Source organism: Oncorhynchus mykiss, chromosome 3 (genome assembly GCF_013265735.2).
Source record: "Oncorhynchus mykiss isolate Arlee chromosome 3, USDA_OmykA_1.1, whole genome shotgun sequence".
Lineage (NCBI taxonomy): Eukaryota > Metazoa > Chordata > Actinopteri > Salmoniformes > Salmonidae > Oncorhynchus > Oncorhynchus mykiss.
In genome coordinates this window covers 47,448,215-47,463,570 of record NC_048567.1, presented here as the reverse complement: position 1 = coordinate 47,463,570, position 15,356 = coordinate 47,448,215, and the positions used below count along the sequence as shown (strand labels likewise).

General features: G+C 40.7%; 1 protein-coding gene across 6 annotated transcripts in view; it reads right to left on the bottom strand.

Annotated features, from left to right (window-relative positions):
* Positions 1-15,356, bottom strand: part of LOC110520058 (protein TANC1) — a 277,467-nt gene that overhangs the window by 261,273 nt on the left and 838 nt on the right. The gene's annotated exons all lie outside the window — the stretch shown is intronic.

The window sequence follows — 15,356 nt, the reverse complement described above, 5'->3', positions numbered from 1 at the left end:
ACAATCAACCGTTCTCTGTCGTGGATGATGTTGGCTTTCGCGACTGGACGAGCACCGGTACACACTAACGTTACCACGTGCGCTATTGTTCAGATGTTGCCCTACCGGAGTTACACACTGCTATTAGCTTCACGACATACAATGGAACGCCGTTTGGGTCTTTGTGTGTCAAAAAAGATACACGTAAAATAACACTATTTGACAATAACACCATTTAACATGTTAAATAAGATTTTAATTTGACACTTTAAATAACACAGTTCTAGTATAAAATGTTGTGTGTTCTGAATTTGCATGTGCAAGCCAAGCACCACCACTACTATCAGTAGCACTGTCAAAGTGGTACAAAAAAGTCTGCAAACAAGAAAACACCGGCCACGAACGATGTGTTTACAATACCGCAATGGTAATAAAGCCTTATTTGTTTGACAGCAACTTGTGGGGTAGCTAGCTAGCATTTGCTTGGTACCTAGCTAGCACCAATACAACCAGCCTGAAAACAATAACCATTAAAAACTGCAGTAATTTTCACTATTCTTAGCAATGATTTAGGAATCCTTGTGAGTAAGTATTGTTTTCACCTATTGAAATTGAATTTCAGTTCATGAAAATAAATAGCTAGCCAGCTACTTAACCCTGTTGCCCAAAGCTAACATTATAAGCAGCCAGCTAGCTTCATCTGGCTAGTGAGGCTCGACCTGACCGGGTTATGGTTGTGAAGCTAGCCACAATAAGGATTAGGTACAACAATGGAATTTGCTGTTTGCCTTCAAAATAAAAGTACCTCTTTGAAAGTGATGCAGAAGGTTACAACTGGTTGAATCATGCCATATTTAGACTAGTTAATTTTAAACAAGGTTGGTATGTGAAGCAATGAAATGGGGTATCAGTCTACTCGGTGTCCCCCACAGACCACAATTGTGAAGAGTTTATGCAAATATTAAAGTTGTAGCTCTTATCACGGGACTGGGACTGTGTGAAATCACCTGCCCAGTCAACCTATTGTGTGTATTGACATTCATATTGCACTGTACAGCTTACCTAAGGACTGGGGATCAATGAAATGAGTTATCAGACTACAAAACATCCATGCAGTATTGTTTTTCCTCAAGAATAGTGTTCAATTCACATAGGTTGACAATAAATGTGGCACAATTCACAGTTGTTTCAGAGTCCCATAATAAGAGTTACTATGCTAATGCTCTCTGGGTGTCACTGAGTAGACTGATACCCCATGTCATTGATCCACAATCCATAGGTAAGGCTGTACAGTGAAATAAGTATGTACTCAATGCAATTCTAAAGTATAATACATCCAGTGAGATTTCAACAGATTTTTGTCAAATTAACAAATTATTGTCTTTTGTTGATTTTATATAACAACATTCCAAACTTGTGTAGTATGATCTATTCAATTATAGCATAATTATACTATTTATATGCATTTGCATCACTGTCAATGATATACTTTTATTTTGAAGGCTAACCGCAAAGTCCAATATTGTGGCTTAATCCATATTGTGGCTAGATTCACAGATGGGTAACACCACCATTAATCAAATAAGACCTGTTTTAAAAATTATGGTTATTTTAGATGATGACACCTAGCTATATAGTTAGCTAGCTAACAATAGCTACTGAAACAGATTATGTTGTTTTTCTGTGTTTTATGGGAAGAACATTGTTTGCATCCTTGAGCTAGCTAGGTTTAGTTAATAACCAGCACTGTAGGTGTGCAAGACAACTTTACCAGTATCATAGCATACGTATCGATGAATCGTTGTGACTAGGGTTTCACATTTTGGGGAATATTCAGGGGTGGAAACTTTCCGTGGGAATTAACTAGAATATATGGAAATTAACAGGAATATATGGGAATTAATATTATTACCATTTAAATGTATATGTTATTTGCATTGATATACTTACCATATCATTTGGAGACAGAAACATAAACCTTATCATTAGTAGACATAATTACAAATGATTAAATCCTTCCAATAGAAATAAAATGTAAAAATGTAGTTACGAATCGAACTTCAATTAAATGAGTTGACTCTTCACATGGGATGATTTCACTGAACAACAAAAGAAAGGGATTATTGAATGATCCCCAATGATCCATCGCATCTCACAAAAATGTTTTCAACATACATCTGTAAAATGATAGTCTAGAAACTAAAGCTTTGGTTGTCTTCCTCTCAGGCTTCCATGTCTTCTCCCTGGACCTCTTCAATGTCCACCTCTTTAACCTGTTAGAGCTCTAGGGGCGCTATTTCATTTTTGGATAAAAAACGTTCCCGTTTTAAGCGCGATATTTTGTCACGAAAAGATGCTCGACTATGCATATTCTTGACAGTTTTGGAATGAAAACACTCTGAAGTTTCAGAATCTGCAAAGATTTTGTCTGTAAGTGCCCCAGAACTCATTCTACAGGCAAAACCAAGATGATGCATCACCCAGGAATTAGCAGAATTTCTGAAGCTCTGTTTTCCATTCTCTCCTTATATGGCTGTGATTGCGCAACGAATGAGCCTACACTTTCTGTCGTTCGCCCAAGGTCTTAGCAGCATTGTGACGTATTTGTAGGCATATCATTGGAAGATTGACCATAAGAGACTACATTTTCCAAGTGTCCGCCTGGTGTCCTGCGTCGAATTCGGTGCGCAATTGCCAGCTGCTTCTACTTTACCATTTGATTCAGGGGAGAAAGCATGTGTCCAAGAACGATGTATCAATGAAGAGATATGTGAAAAACACCTTGATGATTGATTCTAAACAACGTTTGCCATGTTTTCAGTCGATATTATGGAGTTAATTTGGAAAAAAGTTCGCGTTTTGAGGACTGAATTTGGGGATTTTTTTTGGTAGCCAAATGTGATGTATAAAACGGAGCTATTTCTAATACACAAGGAATCTTTTTGGAAAAACTGAGCATCTGCTATCTAACTGAGAGTATCCTCATTGAAAACATCAGAAGTTCTTCAAAGGTAAATGATTTTATTTGAAGGCTTTTATGTTTTTGTTAATGTTGCGTGCTGGATGCTAACGCTAATGCTAACGCTAAATGCTAACGCGAAATGCTAACGCTAGCTAGCTACTTTTACACAAATGATTGTTTTCCTATGTTTGAGAAGCATATTTTGAAAATCTGAGATGACAGTGTTGTTTACAAAAGGCTAAGCTTGAGAGATGGCATATTTATTTCATTTCATTTGCGATTTTCATAAATAGTTAACGTTGTGTTATGCTAATGAGCTTGCTGATAGATTTACACAATCCTGGATACAGGGGTTTTTTCATAGCTAAACGTGACGCAGAAAACGGAGCGATTTGTCCTAAACAAATAATCTTTCAGGAAAAACTGAACATTTGCTATCTGAGAGTCTCCTCATTGAAAACATCTGAAGTTCTTCAAAGGTAAATGATTTTATTTGAATGCTTTTCAGTTTTTTTGTGTAAATGTTGCCAGCTGAATGCTAATGCTAAATGCTACGTTAGCCATCAATACTGTTACACAAATGCTTGTTTTGCAATGGTTGAGAAGCATATTTTGAAAATCTGAGATGACAGTGTTGTTAACAAAAGGCTAAGCTTGAGAGCTAGCATATTTATTTCATTTCATTTGCGATTTTCATGAATAGTTAACGTTGCGTTATGGTAATGAGCTTGAGTCTGTATTCACGATCCCGGATCCGGGATGGGGAGATCAGAAAGGTTAACATCACTCTGAGGCCTCATCTTCAATGTCAAGTTCCAACCTTCTTGAGGATGGCTCGTTGTCAGGCTCAAAAAGCCTCAAATTTGCCTGGATGGCCACCAATTTTTCACTCCTTGATTCGGTCAGCCTGTTGCGTGCAGATCCACAAAGTCCTTTTCACCAGGTGGCTGATGAGATATGTTGGCACGACTGCCATACTGCATATTCATCCCAAAGCTCTTGCTTGGAAGTGTACTTCGCCGGACTGCCAAGAACCTTGCCCTCATCCAGGCCAAGGTGGCGAGAAACAGAAGTGATGAAACCATAGGCCTTATTGATCTCTGCACCAGACAGGATGCTCTTGCCAGCATACTTGGGGTCCAACATTTACGCTGTGGCGTGTATGGGCTTCAGGCAGAAGTCTTCACGCTTTTTGATGTACTTCAGAACTGAAGTTTCCTCTGCTTGGAGCAACAGTGAAGTAGGCAGGGCAGTACGGATTTATTCTCTTACATCTGCAAGCAGAGCCTGAACATCAGACAGGATGGCATTGTCTCCCTCAATCCGTGCAATGGCTACTGCTATAGGTTTCAGGAGTTAAGTTAGTTAATTATGCCTTGCCCATGAACATTCAACCACCCATCAGAGATGATTGCAATACAGTCTGCTTTCTCTATGATTTGCTTGACCTTCACTTGAACTCTGTTGAACTCTGCATTCAGCAAATTAGTAGATAAAGCATGTCTGGTTGGAGGGGTGTATGCTGGGTGAAGAACATTCAGAAATCTCTTCCAATACACATTGCCTGTAAGCATCAGATGTGAACCAGTTGCATACACAGCTCGAGCAAGACATTCATCAGCATTTCGCTTACTATGTTCCTCTATTGAGTCAAAAAAACTTCTGATTCCTGGAGGACCATGAGCTGTTGCTATCGATAAGGTTCATCATTTAAACCTCTAATAGAAGTAGAGGGACTTTTGTCAGAGGTTGCTTGATGTGAGCGCTGAGGGAACTTTATGCACCTAGCCAAATGATTCTGCATCTTTGTTGCATTCTTCACATATCATTTGGCACAGTATTGAGCTCGGGTGAACTCTGCTTCCATTGATCATCCATTATCTGTTTCTACAACTTGATTGGAGTCCACCTGTGGTAAATTCAAGTGATTGGACATGATTTGGAAAGGCACACACCTGTCAATATGATTAAATACATTTGTATTTGCCACATGCGCCGAATACAACAGGAACCTTACACTGAAGTGCTTACTTGGCACCATCCCTTCGGAAACCTGGCACCATCCCTTCGATGAAGCATGCAGGGACTGGGAGACAAGTCAGTATCGAGGGAAAGATGAACGGAGCAAAGTACAGAGAGATCCTTGATGAAAACCTACTCCAGAGTGCTCAGGACCTCAGACTGGGGCCAAGGTTCAGCTTCCAACAGGACAATGACCCTAAGCACACAGCCACGACAATGCAGGAGTGGCTTCAGGACAATTCTCTGAATGTCCTTGATTGGCACAGCCAGAGCCCGGACTTGAACCGGATCGCAAATCTCTGAAGAGACCTGAAAATAGCTGTGCAGCCACGTTCCCCATCAAACCTGACATAGCTTGAGAGGATCTGCAGAGAAGAAACTCCCCAAATACAGGGGTGCCAAGCTTGTAGTGTCATACCCAAGAAGACTCGAGGCAGTATCGATGCCAAAGGTGCTTCATCAAAGTACTGCGTAAAGGGTCTGAATACTTATGTAAATGTGATGTTTCAGTTTTTTATTTCTACATTTCTACATGGGGTATTGTGTTTAGATTGATGAGTAAAAAAACAAAACAATTTGATCCATTTTAGAATAAGGCTGTAACGTAACAAAATGTGGAAAAGGTCATGGGGGCTGAATGGTTTCCGAATTCACTGTAGGCCTACTGCAGCAATGATTGGTTATGGCGCACCAGTCTGTGTAGAGTATAGGTCTGAGTAGTGCCTGTCAATACAATAGAATCCTACTCCAATGCACTCTCTCACAAAAAAAAAGCACTGTCTTTTTATGACTTCAAGCCTATCAACTCCCGAGATTAGGCTGGTGTAACTGATGTGAAATGGCTAGTGATGTCACTCGCTCTGAGACCTTAAAGTAGTTGTTCCTCTTGCTCTGCAAGGGCCGCGGCTTTTGTGGAGCGATGGGTACGATGCTTCGAGGGTGGCTGTTGTCGATGTTTCCCTGGTTCGAGCCCAGGGAGGGGCGAGGAGAGGGACGGAAGCTATACTGTTACACTGGCAATACTATAGTGCCTATAAGAACATCCAATAGTCAAAGGTATATTAAATACAAATGGTATAGAGAGAAATAGTCTTATAATTCCTATAATAACTACAACCTAAAACTTCTTACCTGGGAATATTGAAGACTTGTTAAAACGAACCACCAGCTTTTATTTGTTCGCATGTTCTGAGCAAGATACTTAAACATTTGCTTTTTTACATGGCACATATTGCACTTCTACTTTCTGTTGGAGACAACACTTTGTTTTTGCATTATTTAAACCACTTTGAACATGTTTCATTATTTATTTGAGGCTAAATTGATTTTATTGATGTATTATATTAAGTTAAAAATAAAAGTGTTCATTCAGTGTTATTGTAATTGTCATTATTACAAATAAATAAATAAAAATATTAATCGGTATCGCCCTTTTTTGGTCCTCCAATAATTGGTATCGGCGTTGAAAAATCCTAATTTGTCGACCTCTATTGCATACTAAATCTTGCAGTTTGTTTTGTTTCGGTATGGCACATTGAAAGTGTATAATATTGCACTGATTCAATTCATACAGTAGAGCGATATGTTGACAGTGTTTAATAAAGGGGAAAACTAGAAAGTTGAGTGAAGTTCAATCTCGTTCTTCTCTGCGCAGCTGACATTTCTTCTGCACCGTCCGAGGGGAGTTGTGCGCGCTCGCAGCTTAGAGGGAACATTGGCCATAACACAGCGATTTAGCCTTCCATTTCTCTCTGCAGCTTTCTAAATACTTAACACATTTTTTTTTTATCAATAACAGCTGTTTCATCAGGAGGTAAAGTTAAAACACACACACATTTGGTTGCACTAACACAGGCTTGAGGTCTCATACAGTATTGTAGCCCACTGAGGGTTTTTATGAGAGTCCTTTCATGAATGAATTATTACCATGTCAGTTCGATGGAATGCCTCATTGAGTCAAATGTGTTAATTAAATGGTGCAATCATAAAACTTTTGGCAGACCCAAATAATTGTGGTTTCTAAACTGGATGTTCTCAGTGAGCTAATGAGGTCACTGAAATTTCACAGGGTCGTACAGTAGCTTTGTTTGCTTGCACATTCTCTCTCTTCTCTCTGCCTGAGCTGCTCTCCTGTTCAGAAACCTAATCCTCCAGCAATCTAGCAAGGCAACTCAATATGCATCTGTCATTCTGTAACATTTTTATTGATGCTGAGAGGGAAGCAGGGCAATTAAATGGTGGTGTTAAAAGAGCTAAGGCGAGCGATACATACAAACTGCTTTGAACCCTTGAGAAATTGTACATGCAATTACACAATGCATTGTACCCTATAGGCTAGATACTGGTGAATGTAATAGCCTGTGTACAATTTGAAGATTAGACCTAGCCATTGTCAGCTGAACTGAGCAGATCAAGCAACAAGAACCAAGGATGAAATGATGATATATTGTTAGCTTCCTATTATTAACTGTGAGAGAATCCTTTGACAGACAAATAATAATGTCTAGTTACACTACATGACCAAAAGTATGTGGACAGCTGTTCATAGAAGATCTCATTCCAAAATCATTGGCCACTCTTCTGGGAAGGCTTTTTTTTTAAATGTATGTACCTTTATTTAACCAGGAAAAGCCCATTTACACCCAGTCTATTTTTCAATGGAGACCTGGCCAAGAAGGCAGCAACAATCAACAGATTACAGAATTAAATATACAACAATATAACAAGATGATCCAGCCTAAAAAAAGCATTTACTCTCTGTAACAGAGTATCCCATCAATATTTTAAAATTAATTCAGTGGCACTCACATATCTAGATGAAGCATGGACTGTAGACTATGCCATGCCTCTGGTGCACAAAACGAGAAGGCAGCCTTGCCTAATACTGGAAATGTCCTGGGGTCTTTAAGTAGCAACCACCTAACAGACCTGGTATGGTAACTGCTGGTGGTGAAGGAGACCAGATTACAGAGATAAAGAGGGGGGTTTCCCCAAAATGGCATTGTATTTGTACACATACAAATGTAGAATAAATCTGAATAAAACACAAGACCCCTTTTGCAAACAGAGGATGGGAGTGTGATTACACATTATTAATTTTATGTTTGAAATACACAAAAAAAAACATCCCACTCAACTTCAAGCCTATGGAGGGTGGACTGACAACTAGAGGTCGACCAATTATGATTTTTAAAAGCCGATACCGATTATTGGAGGACAAAAAAAAGCAGATCGGCCGATTTTTAAAATGTATTTGTAATAATGACAATTACAACAACAGTGAATGAACACTTATTTTACCTTAATATAATACATCAATAAAATCAATTTAGCCTCAAAAAAATAATGAAACATGTTCAATTTGGTTTACATAATGCAAAAACAAAGTGTTGGAGAAGAAAGTAAAAGTGCAATATGTGCCATGTAAGAAAGCTAACGTTTAAGTTCCTTGCTCAGAACATGAGAACATATGAAAGCTGGTGGTTTGTTTTAACAAGTCTCCTCACTCCTACCTGGGGGTCGAACCAGGAACACAACGACAACAGCCACCCTCGAAGCAGCGTTACCCATGCAGAGCAAGGGGAATAACTACTCCAAGTCTCAGAGCGAGTAACGTTTGAAATGCTATTAGCGCGCACCTCGCTAAATAGCTAGCCATTTCAGCCTAATCTCGGGAGTTGACAGGCTTGAAGTCATAAACGGCAGGGTAGCCTAGTGGTTAGAGCGTTGGACTAGTAACCGGAAGGTTGTGAGTTCAAACCCCCGAGCTGACAAGGTACAAATCTGTCGTTCTGCCCCTGAACAGGCAGTTAACCCACTGTTCCCAGGCCGTCATTGAAAATAAGAATTTGTTCTTAACTGACTTGCCTGGTTAAATAAAGGTAAAAAAAAAAAAAATAAATAAAAAAAAAATAAAAAAAAAATAAACAGCAGAGCTGCTGTCAAAATGCACGAAAGTGCTGTTTGAATGAATGCTTATGAGCCTGCTGGTGCCGACCATCACTCAGTCATGCTGCTCTATCAAATCATAGACTTAATTATAACATAATAACACACAGAAATGCGAGCCTTAGGTCATTAATATGGTCGAATCAGGAAACTATCATCTCGAAAACAAGATGTTTATTCTTTCAGTGAAATACGGAACCGTTCCGTATTTTATCTAATGGGTGGCATCCATCAGTCTAAATATTCCTGTTACATTGCACAACCTTCAATGTTATGTCATAATTACGTAAAATTCTGGCAAATTAGTTCGCAATGAGTAAAAAATCTAATTTTTTTTTTTTTTTTTAAATAGGCGTCCAAAATTACCAATTTCCGATTGTTTTGAAAAATTGAAATCGGCCCTAGTTAATCGGCCATCCCGATTAATCGGTCGACCTCTACTGACAACCCTCTGCCACATTTGTTATTGGTGTCAACTAGGGCTGGCACAATTACTGTATAACCCACGATTATGGAGGAAGACCGTCATGAAAATAAATAACCGTTTAAAACCAAAATAATAAGACTTATTTTATTTTTAAACAGTTGACTGAAGACGGGATTTGTGAGGACATGTATTATTTATTACATTGTTAGCCCAGAAAATCTTAAGTGTTATTACATACAGCTGGGAAATTTTGGGGGATATCAGAGCAGTGTCAACTTATCAGCACTACGACCAGGAATACGACTTTCTCGAAGCGGACCATTTCTTCGTACCACCCAGGGCATTTGAACTGATCCCAGAGGCCAACCCAAAACAACGCCGCCGGAGGAGAGGGAGTCAGAGAGGTCGTCTAGTCAGACTTAGGAGGCGCGCACACCCCCAACGCTTCCGAGTATATTACTCGCTAATGTCCAATCCCTCGATAACAAAGTTGACAAGATCAGGGCAAGAATTGCTTTCCAGAGAAACATCAGGGATTGTAACATTCTCTGTTTCATGGAAACATGGCTGTGTCAGGATATGCTGTCGGAATCGGTACAGCCACCTGGATTTTCAGTGCATCGCGCCGACAGGAATAAACATCTCTCTGAGAAGAAGAAGGGCAGGGGTGTATGTTTCATAATTAATGACTTATGGTGTAATTGTAACAACATACAACTTATCAGTGGTGTGGGGGCTGTGCTTTGGCAAAGTGGTTGGTGTAATATCCTGCCTATCTGGCCCTGTCCGGGGGTATCATTGGATGGGGAAAAAGTGTCTCCTGACCCCTTCTGTCTCAGCCTCCAGTATTTATGCTGCAGTAGTTTATGTGTCGGGGGGCTAGGGTCAGTCTGTTATATCTGGAGTACATCTCATGTCTTATCCGGTGTCCTGTGTGAATTTAAGTATGCAACCTGCATTGCTTGCTGTTTGGGGTTTTAGGCTGGGTTTCTGTACAGCACTTTGAGATATCAGCTGATGTAGGGCTATATAAATAAATTTGATTTGATTTGATTTGATACAGGAACTCAAGTCCTTTTGTTCACCTGACCTAGAGTTACTCACAATCAAATGCTGACCGTATTATCTCCCAAGATAATTATCTTCGGTTATTGTCACAGCAGTGTATATCCCCCCTCAAGCCGATACCCCAACGGCCCTCAAGGAACTTCACTGGACTTTATACAAACTGGAAACCATAGATCCTGAGGCTGCATTTATTGTAGCTGGGGATTTTAACAAAGTCAATTTGAGGAAAAGGTTACCTAAATTCTATGAACATATTGGCTGTAGCACTCAGGCTGGAAAAACACTGGACCATTGTTAGTCTAACTTCTGGGATGCATGCAAGGGTCTCCCCTGCCCTCCTTTCGGCAAATCTGACTACGACTCCATTTTGCTCCTCCCTTCCTATAGGCAGAAACTCAAACAGGAAGCACCCGTGCTAAGGACTATTCAACACTGGTCTGACCAATCGGAATCCACGCTTTAAGGTTGTTTTGAGCAGGCGGACTGGGATATGTTCCGGGTAGCCTCTGAGAATAATATATACAGTGTGCACCGAAATGGTCACTGAGTTTATCAAGAAGTGTATAGGAGATGTTGTACAAACTGTGACTATTAAAACCTACCCTAACCAGAAACTGTGGATAGATGGCAGCATTCACACAAAACTGAAAGCACGAACCACCGCATTTAAACATGGCAAGGTGAAGGGAATATGGCAGAATACAAACTGAGTAGTCTTTCCCTCTGCAAGGCAAGCAAACAGGCAAAACGTCAATATCGAGACAAAGTGGAGTCGCAATTCAACGGCTCAGACATGAGACGTATGTGGCAGGGTTTACAGAAAATCACAGACTACAAAAGGAAAACCAGCCACGTTGCGGACACCCACGTCTTGCTGCCAGACAAGGTAAACACGTTCTTTGACCGCTTTGAGGATAACAGTGCCACCGACGCGGCCAGCTACCAAGGACTGTGGGCTCTCCTTCTCCTTGGTCGACATGAATAAAACATTTAAACGTGTTAACCCTCTCAAGGCTGCCGGCTCAGACGGCATGCCTAGCCGCGTCCTAAGAGCATGCGCAGACCAGCTGACTGGTGTGTTTACGGACATATTCAATCTCTCTCTATCCCAGTCTGCTGTCCCCACATGCTTCAAAATGGCCACCATTGTTCCTGTACCCAAGAACACAAAGGTAACTGAACTAAATGACTATCGCCCTGTAGCACTCACTTCTGTCATCATGATGTGCTTTGAGAGACTAGTCAAGGATCATATCACCTCCACCTTACCTGTCACCCTAGACCCACTTCAATTTGTTTACCACCCTAATAGGTCCACAGACGATGAATTCGCCATCACACTGCACACTGCCCTATCCTATCTGAACAAGAGGAATACCTATGTAAGAATGCTGTTCATTGACTATAGCTCAGCATTCAACACCACAGTACCTTCCAAGCTCATCATTAAGCTTGAGGCCCTGGATCTCAACTCCACCCTGTGCAATTGGGTCCTGAACTTCCTGACGGGCCGCCCCCGGGTGGTGAAGGTTGGAAACAACATCTCCACTTTGCTCATCCTCAACACTGGGGCCACACAAGGGTGCGTGCTCAGCCCCCTCCTGTACTCCCTGTTCATCCATGACTGCGTGGCCATGCACGCCTTCAACTCAATCATTAAGTTTGCAGAGGACACAACAGTATTAGTGTTGATTACCAACAACGACGAGACAGCCTACAGGGAGGAGGTGAGGACTCTCGGGAATGTGGTGTCAGGAAAATAAACTCTCACTCAACGTCAACAAAACAAAGGGGATGATCGTAGACTTCAGGAAACAGCAGAAGGAGCACCCCCCTATCCACATCAACGGTAGAGCAGTGGAGAAAGTGAAACATTTTAAGTTCCTCGGGGGTACACATCACTGACAAACTGAAACGGTCCAGCCACACAGACAGTGCCTCTTCAACCTCAAGCTTGTCACCTAAAACCATCACAAACTTTTACAATTGAGAGCATCCTGTCGGGCTGTATCACCGCCTGGTACGGCAACTGCACCACCCACAACCGCAGGGCTCTCCAGAGGTGTTGCAGTCTGCACAATGCATCATCTGTACCTGCCCTCCAGGACACCTACAGCACCTGATGTCACCGGAAGGCCAAAAAGATAATCAAGGACAACAACCATCCGAGCCACTGCCTGTTCACACCGCTATCATCTAGATGCCGAGGTCAGTACAGGTGCATCAAAGCTGGGACCAAGAGACTGCAGCTTCTATGTCAAGGCCATCAGACCGTTAAACAGCCATCAGCAGCACAGAGAGGCTGCTACCTATATACAGACTTAAAATCATTGGCCACTTTAATAAATGGAACACTTTAATAATGCCACTTTAACAATGTTTACATATCTTGCATTACTCATCTCATATGTACAGTTTATACTGTATTCTATACTATCTATTGCATCTTAGCCTATGCCACTCTGAAATTGCTCATCCATATATTTATACATTCTTATAAATATATAGGCTCAAGCATTTCACTACACTCACAATAACATCTGCTAACCATGTGTACGAGACCAATAAAATTTGATTTGATTTGAGTCTGTTTCTGCAGTAACATGGATGCTTCTCACCTTGATGAAACTTTGTTGCTCCTTGCTGAAACAAGCAAGGTGTTGTAGCAAACGAGACTTCGGTTGCCTAGGCAACACCCCCCACAATGCAGCAGCAGCACATATAGAAATAGAATGAATAGAACTTGCTTGGAACCTGCAACCCTGGTAATTTAACTGGTAAACTCATGGGTACACTCGCAGTGAGAGAAGAAAATGTGCTATTCTAACAGTTATTATGGTCATTTGGCTGACCGTCAACCAAAATTCCATGACCATCACAGCCCTAGTGTCAACCCATATCTTTACACCGGCATTAGCGCACAACCAGGTTCACGGAGAATCCTTCCAATAGCATTTCATTTTACAAAACCTACTCACACGGAGAGCTCTGAAAACAAACAGCACACACTTTCCCTGTTTTTGCGACACAAAACAATTCTGCTGAACAATTTTCTGGTAATGAGGGTCCTTTAAACCCAATTAAACTCTTCATGTCAGTAGACATTCAATATTGCTGCTTCTTACTGGAATAATGTGCCACATAATGTGGTAGAATAATTTGCTACATAATGTGGACAGTGTTTGGACATCCTGGCCTGAACACTGTCAGGTCAGTGGCTCCATTGACTGTCTCCTCACCCCCAAATTGTCTCCTTGGTTCCACTCCCTTGTTACTGGGTAACTGGCTATGAACCATGGGAACCAGGTTCTCTACTGTGACTACAGACCTCCTCGGCACTTTAAAGGCTACATACAGTAACTTTGCAAATGACTTATGACATTTGTTTTCTTCAGATAAACTATTATGACAGTGCACACTTCAGTCCAGTCATCACAAGCAAGCACCTGTCAGCTGCAGTCAGTCACCTGTTGTGGAGCTGGAAATATTTTTAAGCTTTGATGTCATGATTGTGAAATGGATAATAGGTTAACTCTGAAGGTTATGGATATAGAAATGTTTAATAGAGAAGAGACAAGCTTTTATCTTATCATATGTAAGGTCAACTGAACTGTAGTGACTAAGGTCACAACAACCAAATGGTTTGAATTCATCTGAACTTTGTGTCAGACTCAAAGCACTTTCCAGGTAGCCTACCATCACAAAGTTCAGTGAGGACATGCTATGTTCATTCAATTAATCTGCCCCTTTTCATCAAAATGGAAACGGACCTTTCAGCATGAAGAACGTTTCAGAAAGGACTACAATAACTTTTTAAAGCATCTGAGGTTTACATGAGTTCCAAAAAGCAAGGAAGTGTCTTATGTAAACACAGAACAAACTTACTTCAACATGACTCAAACCAAGGGTGAGCAAGTATACTGCATATGGGTTGGGTCTTGACTAGAGGTCGACCGATTAATCGGAATGGCCGATTAATTATGGCTGATTTCAAGTTTTCATAACAATCGGAAATCTGTATTTTTTTGCCGATTTTTTTTATGTATTTTTTATACCTTTATTTAACTGTTAAAAACATATTCTTATTTTCAATGGCGGCCTAGGAACGGTGGGTTAATTGCCTTGTTCAGGTGCAGAACGACAGATTTTCTCACCTTGTCAGCTCGGGGGATCCAATCTTGCAACCTTACAGTTAACTAGTCCAACGCAATAACGACCTGCCTCTCTCGTTGCACTCCACAAGGAGACTGACTGCCTGTTACGCAAATGCAGTAAGCCAAGGTAAGTTGCTAGCTAGCATTAAACTTATCTTATAAAAAACAATAAATCATAATCACTAGTTAACTACACATGGTTGATGATACTACTAGATATTATCTAGCGTGTCCTGCGTTGCATATAATCTGACTGAGCATACAAGCATACAAGTATCTAAGTATCTGACTGAGCGGTGGTAGGCAGAAGCAGGCATGTAAACATTCATTCAAACAGCACTTGCGTGCATTTTGCCAGCAGCTCTTCGTAGTGCGGCAAGCCTTGCGCTGTTTATGAATTAAATTTGATCAACTCCCGAGATGAGGCTCTTGTAACCGAAGACTTCAAAACCACCACCTCATATACATTTCAAGCATCAAACAAGACCACACTACTATATAATAAACTATTTCTGATCCATTAAAAACAGGATATTATTGTAGCACTTAACATTACAGAATATAATGAAGTGCAATAGCATTGTTAATGGTATGGTAACAAGTTAGTTTCTCACAATAAACACGGGAATACACCACATAAACCTACTTGGTTTTATTATAGAGGTGTAACAACACAAGAACAGTATGGTAAAATGGAAGGTTTTGAGGATAGGGTTAAAAAGGGGTGGGATACCTGTTATTCTAGTTACTATGGCACACAGTGTGTGGTGTTTAACATTTAAAAAAATATAATTCG